This window comes from Pongo abelii, chromosome X (assembly GCF_028885655.2).
Source record: "Pongo abelii isolate AG06213 chromosome X, NHGRI_mPonAbe1-v2.0_pri, whole genome shotgun sequence".
In the NCBI taxonomy this organism is placed as follows: domain Eukaryota; kingdom Metazoa; phylum Chordata; class Mammalia; order Primates; family Hominidae; genus Pongo; species Pongo abelii.
The window spans coordinates 137,726,350-137,740,486 of NC_072008.2; the positions used below are offsets into that span (position 1 = coordinate 137,726,350).

At 40.9% G+C, this 14,137-nt stretch overlaps 1 protein-coding gene across 3 annotated transcripts in view; it reads right to left on the reverse strand.

Moving 5' to 3' along the window:
* LOC100938331 (MAPK regulated corepressor interacting protein 2-like) overlaps nucleotides 1-14,137 on the reverse strand; it is a 136,009-nt gene that overhangs the window by 54,007 nt on the left and 67,865 nt on the right. For all 3 annotated transcript variants that reach the window (XR_010139054.1, XR_002913214.3, XM_063721405.1), the window contains 2 exons: nucleotides 7,134-7,232; nucleotides 6,119-6,271 (listed from right to left, as the gene is read on the reverse strand). The gene's annotated coding sequence lies outside the window, so the exon portion shown is untranslated. The remainder of the gene's footprint in view (nucleotides 1-6,118; nucleotides 6,272-7,133; nucleotides 7,233-14,137) is intronic.

The following is a 14,137-nucleotide window of genomic DNA, read 5'->3' on the forward strand; positions in this document are numbered from 1 at the left end:
AGAGAAAAAAAGCTTACCCTTAAGGTCCTGGAGAAGAGCAAATCTAGGCACCAGGCCATGTAGTTCTTGTCCTGACTCTCTACCCAGGTTCCCTGGCAGTTCTACTCCATATCTGACCTAGGCAGTAGGCCTTACATGTTGAGGGGGAGGCCGATATGTAGTGGAGCTCTAACATAAGGGTACGGATAGCTCTCCAGCCTGACAAGACCCACACAGCCCTATGTGAATAGACACAAATACACAAATGACTATAAATGCTAATCAGATGGATCACAGGATTTTGTCTCATGGTTTCATTATTTAACATTGGAACAGAAATATTTTCCAGTGTCTTTAAAAGGCTGTGACTTACGACTGTGTCCTGTGACTTTGTTTTGTATGTGTCTTATTGTTTTTCAGTTAGGAATCAGTTCTACATTTTCTCATTATTAACAAAGCCATGGAACTTGCAAAGATAAAAATAACCATGTGCTGATCAAGAGAAAATCAATGTCATAAAATTGTGTATTAAACACTGATAAACAGTTCCATATTATGGGCCGGACGTGGTGGCTCACACCTGTAATCCCAGCACTTTGGGAGGCCGAGACGGGCAGAACACGAGGTCAGGAGTTTGAAACCAGCCTGGCCAGCATGGTGAAACCCCATCTCTACTAAAAATACAAAAAATTAGCCAGGCATGGTGGCACATGCCTGTAGTCCCAGCTACTCAGAAGGCTGAGGCAGAATTGCTTGAACACAGCAGGCGGAGGTTGTAGTGAGCCGAGATCATGCCACTGCATTCCAGCCTGGGCGACAGAGTGAGACTCTGTCTCAAAACCAAACCAACAAACAGTTCCATATTTACTCCCATTTTTTCAACACAGAGAAAAAGTTCTATCTATACAGTTAAACACGACAATAAATTTACATTTTAGTTGAATTTAGCTATACATAAGGTTGAAGAAAGTTTCACATATGATTCCTGAGGAGTTTTTCATATTCTCATAAAAAATTGGCAATATCTAAATTTAAGACAATAAAATATTTGCAGAGAACTTCTTGATTGGACTATTCATGAAAACATAAGTACTCGGCCGGTCGCAGTAGCTTATGCCTATAATCCCAGCACTTTGGGAGGCCGAGGCGGGTGGATCACGAGGTCAGGAGTTTGAGACCAGCCTGGCCAACATGGTGAAACGTGACTCTACTAAAAATACAAAAATTAGCTGGGAGTGGTGGCAGGCACCTGTAATCCCAGCTACTCAGGAGGCTGAGGCAGTAGAATCGCTTGAACACGGGAGGCGGAGGTTGTAGTGAGCAGAGATTGTGCCTCTGTACTCTAGCCTCTGCGACAGAGTGAGACTCCATCTCAAAACAAACAAACAAACAAAAAATAAGTTCTCAATTTGCACTTTTAAGTATAATATATATATTTATACACATATAAACATGAATACATATTTATATGCAATATAAACATATGTATTATACACACTTATACCTCTGAAAACTGAAATTTTTAATTCTTCTTGAATTTTTATTCCTAATTCTTTCCTTAAAAATTGATCTTTGAAATCTCAAAAGAAAGATAACAAAATTCAATAAATGATAGTTGAAATAGGCATCTCTCACATTCAGTCACCTTGATGTGTGACCTAAGAAAACTGTAAGATGGATGCATTCACACAACTCACATGCCGCTAGAATGCTTCATTAGTGTCTCTGTTTATATAATGATGAATTAAAGACACGATTTGTTGGCCAAAAATACCATCTTCAAACATATACTCACTATAACACCGATCAGGATTAAAAATATATAGCATTGGCTGGGCACAGTGGCTCACAACTGTAATCCCAGCACTTTGGGAGGCCAAGGAGGTGGATAGCTTGAGCCCAGGAGTTCAAGACTAGTCCTGGCAATGTAGTGAGACCCCGTGTCTACAAAAAATCCAAAAAATAGCCAGGCATGGTGGCTTGCAATGGAAACCCCAGCTACTTAGGTAGTGGAGGTAGGAGGACCACCGGAGCCCATGGAGGTTGATACTGCAGTGAACCATGATCATGCCATTGCACTCCAGCCTGGGCAACAGAGTGAGACGCTGCCTAAAAAAAAAAAAAAAAATATATATATATATATATATATATATGTATATATATGGCATTTAAAATTTTGTAATATACCTACAGACAGATATAAATATACACACACTCAACACAGTTTACTCTAAATATAATTGGATTCATATTGTTTGAAATTTTCTACAAAATCTTCAGCATCACCTTATACTCTTTGAATGTATCTACGTAAGTATTTACTTTTGAGTGTTTGAATTTTTTTCATATTTTACTCTAGAAGAACTTTAAGAAATTATAAAGCCGAAAACATATGATAGGTCAACCACAGTGAGAATAATCAATTTTCCCTTTGCACATATAATATGGACTTTATAAACAAATGTTCAAATTCCCCTGTAGTGCAACTGGTTCTTTTTCTTTTTCTTTTTATTTTTTTTAATTTTAGATATGGGGTTTCGCTATGTTGACCAGACCGATCTCGAACTCCTGGCCTCAAGCGATCCACCCACCTCTGCCTCCCAAAGTGCTAGTATTACAGGCATGAGGCACCAAGCCTGGCTGCCTTGTAGTATATCTGTTAAAACAAGTTTTCTTCACTGAAAACTTGAGTACTTTTCAAATATAATTAATTATTCATGGAAATAATGATAGGTTTAAAAGTACTGGCACTTTTAAAAACTGAGTTTGTAAAATTCATAAAACATAAAATTAACCATTAAAATGTGTGAAATTTAGTGGCATTTGTTATATTCACAATGCAGTGCAAGCATTACCACTATCTAGTGGCAAATCATTTTCATTACATTCAACTTGCTGGACCTGAAACTGTGAGGTAAATCATACCCAGATAGACTCAGTGAGCAGTATATTTAATTTCTGAAAGAACAAGATTCTTGATGAGCATGGGTGGTTTAGGCCTCATTTTGTTTAGAAATGGAAAAAAAAAAAAAAGCGAAATTCAACAGTAAGACCAGGTTGCACCAAACCGGACAAATCTCCAGGCAGCCATATTGGGTGGTGCCTTTGTCTCTGAGTGGCGTTTTTTCAGACGGGAAGGGTGGGAGAAAAGGGCTCCAAGATAGGGATTCCTTGAAAATGTGAAGCACGACTGCCACCGTGAGGAAATCGTTTAAAGACACAATACGCCATTACAGCGTCCTTCCCGGAAAGATTCGCTGTGGGGAAAAGTCTGAACTGTGGGAGGTGGCAGACTCGGGCTCCAGGCTAGGTCTTCTTGCTTTCTCCTCTAAGGCCTGAAGAGAGGCCTTAACATTGGCGGTATCTTGGTGTAGAACCTGGAGTGTGATGGGCTCGAAGTCAACCAGCAGCTGCCAGGAGGTCCCGGCACAGGAAGACGTAGGGCGGGGCCCCGGTTCCTCCTGGTATGGGCAGGACTGCAGGAACCCACTCAAACACACATGGAGGCTCTTGCGGGCATCTATCTCTTATTCCTGTCGCTTGGAGCAAGAGTCAGCCAACGTTCTCGTGCTGGCTATGGGTCTTTGGGTCTCTGGTAGCATCAGTACCGCTCACATAGAACAGGGTTATTCCAGGGGAAGTTTACAGGATTTGCTTTCAGAACGTTCACTCTCCATGTTCTATACCAAGATACCGCTAATATCCAGGTCTCTTTTAAGGCCTTAGACGAGAAGACAAGGACTCCTACCTAGCATGGAGCCCAAGCCTCTTCCACGTCCCCACAGACCGGACCTTGGCCAACAGGCAGTCCTCACGGGAAGAACCCTGTAATGGTGGAAGGGTTTTTTTTAAACGACATCCGCGCGATGGCAGTATTGCTCCACGTACAGGAAGAAGCCCTGTTTCAGCGTCCTCTTCTCCCGCCCTTCCTGCCTGAAAAAAAAGCCACCCATAGACAAGGCGTTCCAAACCTGGATGCTTTATATCTTGCAGTTTGGAGTTTGCTTGTCCTACTGCTGCACTTTTTCTTTTTATTTTCAACTTGAAATCAAACTAAAGCCCGGGCGCGGTGGCTCACGCCTGTAATCCCAGCACTTTGGGAGGCCAAGGAGGGCAGATCACCTGAGGTCGGGAATTCGAGATCAGCCTGACCAACATGGAGAAACCCCGTCTCTATTAAAAATACAAAATTACCCGGGCGTGGTGGCGCATGCCTGTAATCCCTGCTACTCGGGAGGCTGAGATAGGAGAATCGCTTGAACCTGGGAGGCGGAGATTGTGGGATCGCGCCATTGTACTCCAGCCTGGGCAACAAGAGAGAAACTCCGTCTCAAATAAAAAAAAAAAAGAAATAAATAAATAAAAGAAAAATCAAACCAAGGCCTAAACCACCTGCCCTTGTTCTTTCAAAAATTACATATTCTCCTGAACTAGTCTGTGTTAGTTTGATTTGCTTCAGAGTTACAGGTCCAGTAATTTCCGTGGCATCAAACCGTCTCTTTCATCGGATAAATTCGGTGGGTGAAAACACAAAAAGGAGAAAAGGGCTGTAAGCAGAAAAGATCTTCTCCGGCAAACAATTTAAAAATCCCAGAGGTCGGCCGGGCGTGGTGGCTCACGCCTGTAATCCTAGCACTCTGAGAGACCAAGGCGGGCGGATCACGAGTTCAAGAGATCGAGACTATCCTGGCCAACATGGTGAAACCTCATCTCTACTAAAAATACAAAAATTAGCCGGGCGTGGTGGTGGGCTGTAGTCCCAGCTACTAGGGAGCTGAGGCAGTAGAATCGCTTGAACCCGGGAGGCGGAGGTTGCAGTGAGCCGAGATCGCACCACTGCACTCCAGCCTGGGAACACAGCGAGACTCCATCTCAAAAAAACAAAAAATAAATCCCAGAGGTCTTCGACCTGGCTCCCCTGTGAGACATACAGGGAGTTCTCCCTAATCTGAGAGCCTTCTGAGCCTTCTGTGGTGCATTGTAGGCAACAATTTGGCATGAGCCACTAGAGGAGAAACCTAGGTGATGCTCATTACTGCATGCCATATATACTTCACATGGCATGATATTCAAATTACATATGTTTAATTCCTGTCACGGTTACTCCGAGTTTCGTCTAATGGTCTCATCGTTTAACATCAAAACACAGCATGTGCCCATGCCATTACATATTCTTCAAGTATTTCCTGAGACTTTATGGGCTGTGTGTGTTTATAATTATATGTTTCTCTGAGAGTTTTATAATTTGTCTTTTAGGTATAAGGATTACAGTATTCTCCAAATAGTAAATTAAAGAATAATGCTTGACAAATATTAAGAATAGTCCATGTATTAATAACGAAGAAAACCGCTACCATACAACTTGTCAAGGCAACTCATTTGGATTATTTCCATGCATATCTTTCAATAAGTACATTGTTAATTTCAGCAAAAAATAAATCTGTATTAAAAGTGGATTACTGTGTACACTGTGGTTTGGATCAGACCAAGTGTGTATTTTAACAAACCTTTGAGGATTGTGAATTCATTTGAATGTCCACAGTACTAAGTCTTATTTTTCAACATTTCATGCCTTCACTGTAAATAAAGGTAAATTTTTTTTTTTTTTTTTTTTTGAGACGGAGTTTTGCTCTTTCGCCCAGGCTGGAGTGCACAGGCACCATCTCGGCTCACTGCAACCTCTGCCTTCTGGTTTCAGGTGATTCTCCTGCCTCAGCCTCCCGAGTAGCTGGGATTACAGGTGTGTGCCACCACACCCTGCTAATTTTTGTATTTTTAGTAGAGACGGGATTTCACTATGTTGGCCAGGTTGGTCTCGAACTCCTGACCTCGTGATTAGCCCGCCTCGGCCTCCCAAAGCGCTGGGATTACAGGCATGAGCCACTGCGCCTGGCAAATAAAGGTAAATCTTAAAATTCGGCCTCAAGACTATTACTTTAGTAAAGTAGACACTATCAGCTTTTTGTTTGAATGTGTACACATACATGACTACACGTTTCAAAAAGCAGGCCATGAAGAAACAAAGACACCAGAAACTATGGCTACCCAATATTTTGCTCAATTCGTGTAAACATATTCCACTCTTAGCCATTTGCTTTTGGTTTCCATTGGATATTAAACAGTGATGTAATCCACTCACCCTCATCAAGCATCTCCTCTTTTCAAGAACTCAGTTACTGCACAACCAAGTCTTCCCATTTCTACTCTTACTCACTCAGCATCATATCTGCAGTGTTTTATTATGATGTCAAATAGTCTTGTAGTTTTGGGGACAGACCTTAGGTTTCCATGCCTAAGGAGAGAAGAAAAAAAAAGTTTTACCCCTAAGGTCTTTCAGAAGAGCAAATCTAGGCACCAGGCCATGTGGTTCTTGTCCTGACTCCCTACCCAGGTTCCCTAGGAGTTTTACCGCACGATCTGACCAGTCATTAGGCCTTATATGTTGAGAGGGAGGCTGATATTTAGTGGGGCTCTAACATAAGGGTTCAGATAGCTCTCCAGCCTGAGAAAACACACACAGCCCTACTTGAATGGACACAAATACAGGAATGACTATAAATTCTAATCAGATGGATCACAGAATTTTGTCTCATGGCTTCATTATTTAACATTGGAACAGAAATTTTTTCCAGTGCCATTTAATGGCTATGACTTAAGACTGTCCTATAACTTTGTTGTATATGTGTCTTACTCTTTTTCATTAGGAATCAGTCCTATATTTTCTCATTAGTGACAAAGATATACACCTTGCAAAGTAAAACAGTAACCATATGCTGATGAAGAGAAAAGCAATATCATAAAACTATATATTAAACACTGATAACCATTTCCATATTCACTCCCTTTTTTTCAATACACAGATAAAAAGTTCTATGTATACAGTCAAACACACAATAAATTTACATTTTAACTGAATTTAGCTATACATAAGGTTGAAGAATTGAAAGTTTCACATCTGATTATTGAGGAGTTTTTGATATTCTCATAAAACATTTGCAATATCTGAATTTTAGACAATAAAATATTTGCAAAGAACTTCTTAACTGGACTATTCATCAAAACATAAGTTCTCAATTTTCACTTTTAAATCTAAAAATACATATACATATATAAATATATATACATATATTAATTTTTTTTAGATGGATTCTCACTCTGTCTCCCAGACTGGTCTCGAACTCCCGACCTCAGGTGATCCGCCCGCCGCAGCCTCCCAAAGTGCAGGGATTACAGGCATGAGTCACTGCACCTGGCTAAAATATATATATATATATTTAAACATACATAAACATATAAATACATATTTATATACAATATAAACAGATGTATAATACATACTTATACCTCTGAAAATTAGAATTTTTAATTCTTCTAGAATTCTTATTCCTAATTCTTACCTTAAAACTTTATCTTTAAAATCTTCAAAGAAAGATAACAAAATTCAACAAATTGTAGTTGAAATAGGCATCTCACACATTCAGTCACCTACATGTGTAACCTAAGAAAACTGTACGGCCAGGTGCGGTTGCTCATGCCTGTAATCCCAGCACTTTAGGAGGCCAAGGCGAGCGGATCACGAGGTCAGGAGTTCAAGACCAGCCTGGCCAACATGGTGAAGCCCCGTCTCCACTAAAAATTCAAAAATTGACTGGGCATGGTGACGCATGCCTGTAATCCCAGCTACTTGGGAGGCTGAGGCAGGGGAATTGCTTGAACCGGGACCCAGGAGATGGAGGTTGCAGTGAGCCGAGATCACACCACTGAACTCCAGCCTGGGCTACAGAGCGAGACTCCATCTCACAAAAACAAAAAGAAAACTGTAAGATGGATGCATTCACACTACTCACATGCAGCTAGAATGCTTCATTAGTGTCTCTGTTTATATAATGATGAATTGAAGATATGAATTTGTTGGCCAAAAATGCCATCTTCAAACATATACTCAGTATAACATCTACCATGATTAAAAATGTATAGCATTGGCTGGGCATAGTGGCTCACAACTGTAATCCCAGCACTTTGGGAGGCCAAGGCAGGTGGATAACTTGAGCTCAGGAGTTCAAGGACAGCCCTGGCAATGTAGTGAGACTTCATCTATACAAAAAATACAAAAATGAGCTGAGCATGGTGGTATGCAATGGAAGCCCCAGCTACATAGAAAGCAGAGGTGGGAGGACCACGTGAGCCCAGGGAGGTTGGTGCTGCAGTGAGCCATAATCATACCACTGCACTCCAGCCTAGGCAACAGAGTGAGACACGTCTAAAAAATCATACATATACAGCATTAAAAATTTTGTTATATACCTACAGACAGATATAAATACACACACTCAACACAGTTTAAATATAATTGGATGCATAACATTTGAAATTTTGTACAAAATCTTCAGTATCACCTTATTTTCATTGAATATATCTACATCAATATATACTTTTGAATGCTTGTAATTTTTTCACATTTTACTCTAGGAGAACTTTATGAAATTATAAAGTAGGAAACATGGTAGGTCAAACATAATGAGAAGAAATAATCACTTTTGCCTATGCACATATAATATGGACTTTTATAAACTAATGTTCAAATTCCCCTGTAGTATAACTGTTTTTTATTTATATTTTTAAAAAAACTTTAGATATGGGGCTTTGCTATGTTGATCAGGTTGATCTTGAACTCCTGGCCTAAAGTGATGCTCCCATCTCGGCCTCCCAAAGTGCTAGGATTAGAGGCATGAGGCACCGTGCCCGGCCACCTTATAGTATAACAGTTAAAACAAGTTTTCTTCACTGATAACTTGAGTACTTTTCAAATAGAATTAATCATTCATGGAAATAATGACAGCTTTAAAAGTATTGGCACTTTTTAAAACTGAGTTTGTAAAATTCACATAACATAAAATTAACCATTAAAATGTGTGAAATTCAGTGGTATTTAGTACATTCACAATGCAGTGCAAGTACCATCTCTATCTATTGGCAAAGCATTTTCATTACCACAAAAGAAAACCCTGGACCCATTAAGCAGTCATTCCCCATTCCACTCTCTGCCCAGGCCCTGACAAACATTCATCTGCTTTCCCTCACTACTGATCATCTCAATAAGTGGTCTTTTTAGTCTTGTTTCTTACACTTAAGGTGTTTTCAAATTTCTTCCATTGGTTATCTTTTTGATATCTCTCTCTCTTTTTTTTTTTTAGATGGAGTCTTGCTCTGTTGCCCAGGCTCGAGTGCAGTGGTGCAATCTCGGCTCACTGCAACCTCCGCCTCCTGGGTTCAAGCGATTCTCCTGCCTCAGCCTCCCCAGTAGCTGGGATTACAGGCGCATGCCACTATGCCCGATAATTTTTGTATTTTTTAGTAGAGACGGGGTTTCACCATGTTGGCCAGGCTAGTCTGGAACTCCTGACCTCATGATCCATCCACCTCGGCTTCCCAAAGTGCTGAGATTACAGGCATGAGCCACGGTGCCCGGCCATGATATCTTATCTCTTCGATATAAATTGGGTTATCTATCTTTTTGTTTCTAGGTTTTAAGAGTTCTTTATATGTACTGGGTATTAGAAGTTTCTAGATAATTGATTTACAAATGTTTCCTCATATTGTGTAAATTGGCTTTTCAAGTTCTTGATAGTGTATATTGATGCAAAAAGTTTTTAATTTCAGGAAAGTCCAATTTATATTTTCTTTTGTTAATTGGTGCTTTTGGTGGTATGGCTAAAAAATCATTGCCAAATCTAAAGTCGTGACGATTTATCCCTATAGTGTCCCTGAAGGTTTCATAGCTTTAGCTCTTACATTTAGAAATTTGATACATTTTGACTTACTTTTGGATATAATGTGAGGCAGAGGACCAAATTCATCCTTTTTTTTTTAAATTTGAGACGGAGTCTTGCTATGTCACCCAGGATCCTTAAATTCTTTCTTTCTTTTTTTTTTTTTTGAGACGGAGTCTGTCTCTGTCACTCAGGCTGTAGTGCAGTGGCACAATCTCCGCTGACTGCAAGCTCCGCCTCCCGGGTTCAGGCCATTCTGCTGCCTCAGCCTCCTGAGTAGCTGGGACTACAGGCGCCCGCCACCATGCCCGGCTATTTTTTTTTGTATTGTTTAGTAGAAACGGGGTTTCACCGCCTTAGCCAGGATGGTCTGGATCTCCTGACCTTGTGATCCGCCCACCTCAGCCTCCCAAAGTGCTGGATTACAGGCGTGAGCCACAGCGCCCGGCCTAAATTCATTCTTTTGCATATGCATAACCAGTTGTCTAAGTACTATTTGTTAAAGACTCTATTAATTACTCATAAAATGACCTGAATAACTTTGTCAAAAATGAATTGACCACAACGTCTGGGTTTATTTCCAGACTCTCCATCTCTTCCATTAATCACTGTGTGTATTTCTTATTTAATTATCACACTGCTTTGATTACTCTAGCTTTTCTAGTAAGTTTTGAAATATAGAAGTGTGAGTCTTCTACCTTGGTTTTTCTTATTCAAACTTTACATTGGTTATCAGATCTCTTGCAATTTAATAGGATCTTTAGAATTTGTGTTCCTTTTTTACAAAAACAAACAATGCTCATTGGGATAATAATAATGATTGCATTAAATTTATAGATCTCAGTGGGTAGTATTGGTATGTTAAGAATATTTTGTCTTCCAACTCATTACCACAGGATGTCCTTTTTTAAAATCAAAGTTATCTTTAACTTCTCCAATATTTTGTGATTTTCAATGTATAAGACTTTCATCTATTAACTATTATCCTAAAAATATGATTCATTTTGATGCTATTGTAAAGGGAATTGCCTTCTTAATTTAATTTTCAGATTATTCATTGCTAGTGTACACAAAAAAAACTACAACTGATTTTTCCGAGTTAATGTTCTATCCTGCTGTGCTTGCTAGATACTGTTCACTAGCTCTAATATTGTTGTTTTCTGGATTTTTAAGCAGTTTTTAAATAAGATCATCGTATTTGTGAAGAGAAATAATTTCCATTTTTTCTTTTCAATTGGGATGTATTTTATATATCTTCATTGCCTGATGCCCCGGGCTAAAATTTTAAGTATAGTGTTCAATAGAAGTGGCAAAAGTGGGTGTTCTTCTCCTGTTCATGATTTTAGAAGCAAAGCTTTCAGTCGTTCCCTCTTGACTATATTATTAGCTGTAGGTTTTTAATTAATGCCCCATATATCGTGCTGAGAAAATGATCTTCTAATTATACATTATTAATTGTTTTGAGTTGCTTTTCTGGAGAGATGGACTACAGAAAGTGTCTACTGCACCATTGTCATTGACGTCACTTTTGCTACCTGTTTTTGAATTTGCTGAAACACTCATGCTTCGTCAAAATGTGCCTGACACAACAGTCATACATGAAAAAGTAAAGTTGTTACAATTAGTTACATAGGCAATGAGCAGGGCAGGAAAGGACTCTCCCCCACCCAATAGAAATGTCACGTGATGGTTCAGCAATGATCACATTGTCTCCCTAAAAATGAAAATTTGGTAGCAAGGGAGAGGCAATCTCCTGATGGCCCACACCTGTTAATATTAAAAGTGTGAACTGAATGCAGGCCCCAGGGAGAAGCAGCTTCTTGGGCATGCGTATTAAGACACAAAATGGCGAAATATGATGTTCCGGGTACATGCCACCGGAAAAAGTAAAAAAGCCTCAGATGGGCATGTGTATAACTCCCTAAACACACTGCACAGTGCTCAATTCCAAAGGGTAAGGAGAGCACTGCGCATGTGGAAAGCTCACCCTAAAGGAAGAATCATGGGCAAGAGGCGAGCCTATAAGGTCCCAGGATCAAGGTTAAAAGGTCTTTTTGTTCTCTTGGCCATTCAGGCACCCACTTGGATCTCTTCCAAGGGTTCTTTCTTTCCTTTCTTTCCTGTTCTAAAGCCTGTTAAAGAAACTTCCACTCCTGCTCTGAATCTTGCCTCAGTCTCTTTTTCTGCTTTATGCCCCTCAGTCGAGTTATTTCTTCGGAGGAGGCAAGGACTGAAGTTGCTGTCGACCTATATGGATATGCCGCCTGTTACTCGGGGTAACTCGGTTCACTGCCACCACTAAGAAAGTGAGATCATGGGTAATGCTACCTCCAACAGACAAGCACTTTTAAAAATGTGGATTAATTTTCAATCCTTTTCTCTCCTTTTGTTTCCCATCCCTTTATGTGTAACAACTACATTAAAAAAAGTAAATAAATAAAAAATAAAAAGGAACGACCGGGCACAGTCGCTTAAGCCTGTAATCCAGCACATTGGGGGGCCGAGATGGGCTGATCACATGAAGTCAGGAGTTCGAGACCACCCTGACCCACATGGTGAAACCCCGTCTCTACTAAAAATACAAAAATTAGCCAAATGTGGTGGAGCCCATCTGTAGTCTCAGCTGTTCGGGGGGCTGAGACAAGAGAATCCCTTCAACCTGGGAGACGGAGGATGCAGTGAGCTGAGATCGTGCTGCTGCACTCCAGCCTGGGCGACAGAGCAAGACTCCATCTAAAAAAACAAAACCAAAAAACAACTCTACTGGAAGATGTAAAACTTTAGGTCCTTTCAGTCTTTAGACAACTAGATGCCCTTGAGACTATCAGAAAACATACTGGCTCCTGCTTTATCACACCTGGAACAGGCCTGTCTTTGGTGTTCTCATACTGCTGCAACAAAGGACTGTGATACAGTAACACTGCCAGAAAGCCTGCTAACTCTTGCTCCAAGGAACAGGACATAACACACACACCCATCCCCCACACACACAGCATCTAATGTCTCAGGAAATCCCTGAAGAATATGTAATGCATGGGAACATGCATTGTTCTGGTGTTAAATGTTGAGACCATGAGATGAAACTGAGTAATCTCGATAGGAACTGAACATAGGGACTATGAGGATCATGCCATGTGGAGTATATAGGCCAAGGAGTAATGACCAGATGGTCCTTACTCTACGACTTAAACCAAATTTTTGCCTACAATGCAACACATGAGGCTAGAACATGAACTCTCTGGTTGTCCGAGAGGGGAACCAGGTCAAAGACCACCAGGATTTGTAAACTGTTTGCCAAAGATTTTCTGCAAGTTTCAAATAAATTTTTCCTTATTGTACCTTCATCCACCCAATTTATCACCTGAAGGAGACAATTTGATGCCATGGAACTTGCTGGACCTGTAGCAGTGTGAAGTAAATCATACCCAGATAGTCTCAGTGAGGAGTATATTTAATTTCTGAAAGAACAAGATTCCTGAGGAGCATGGGTGGTTTAGGCCTCATTTTGTTTTCAGATGGAAAGAAAATAGCAAAAATTCAACAGTAAGACAAGGTTGTACCAAACTGGACAAATCTCCTGGTGGCCATGTTCGGTGGCGCCTTTGTCTCTGGGTAGCGTTTTTTCAGACAGAAAAGGCGGGAGAAGAGGGCTCCTAGACAGAGCTTCCAAGAAAATGTGAAGCACTACTGCCACCGTGAGGAAATAGTTTGAAGACAGACTCCGCCATTACACTGTTCTTCCCTGGAAGCCTTGCTGTGGGGGAAGGTCTAATCTATGCTGAGGTGGAAGAGGATTGGGCTCCAGGCTAGGTCTTCTTGCCTTCTCCTCTAAGGTCTTAAGAGAGGCCTGGACATTGGCGGTATCTTGGTGTAGAACCTGGAGAGTGAGGGGCTTGGAGTGAAGCAGCAGCTGCCAGGAAGTCCTGGCACAGGAAGTTCCGGGGCAGGGCCTCCGTTTCCCCAGTTGTCTGCTGGACAGCAGGAACCCACTCAAACACACATGCAGGCTCTTGTGGGCATCTGTCTCCTGTTCCTGCCCTTGGAGCAAGAGTTGGCAGGCTTTCACGTGCTGGCATCTTGCTACAGGTCTTTGGGTCTCTGGTAGCATCAGTACCGCGTACAAGGAACAGGATTTTACCAAGGGACATTCACAGTATTTACTTTCCTTTACTCTCCAGGTTCTATACCAAGACACTACCAATGTCCAGGTCTTTTTTTTTTTTTTTGACGGAGTCTTACTGTGTTGCCTAGGCTGGAGTGCAATGGCCAGATCTCGGCTCACTGCAATCTCCCCCTCCCGCGTTCAAGTGATTCTTAGCTTCCTGAGTAGCTGGGATTACAGGTGCCTGCCATCACACCCGACTAATTTTTGTATTTTTAGTAGAGAT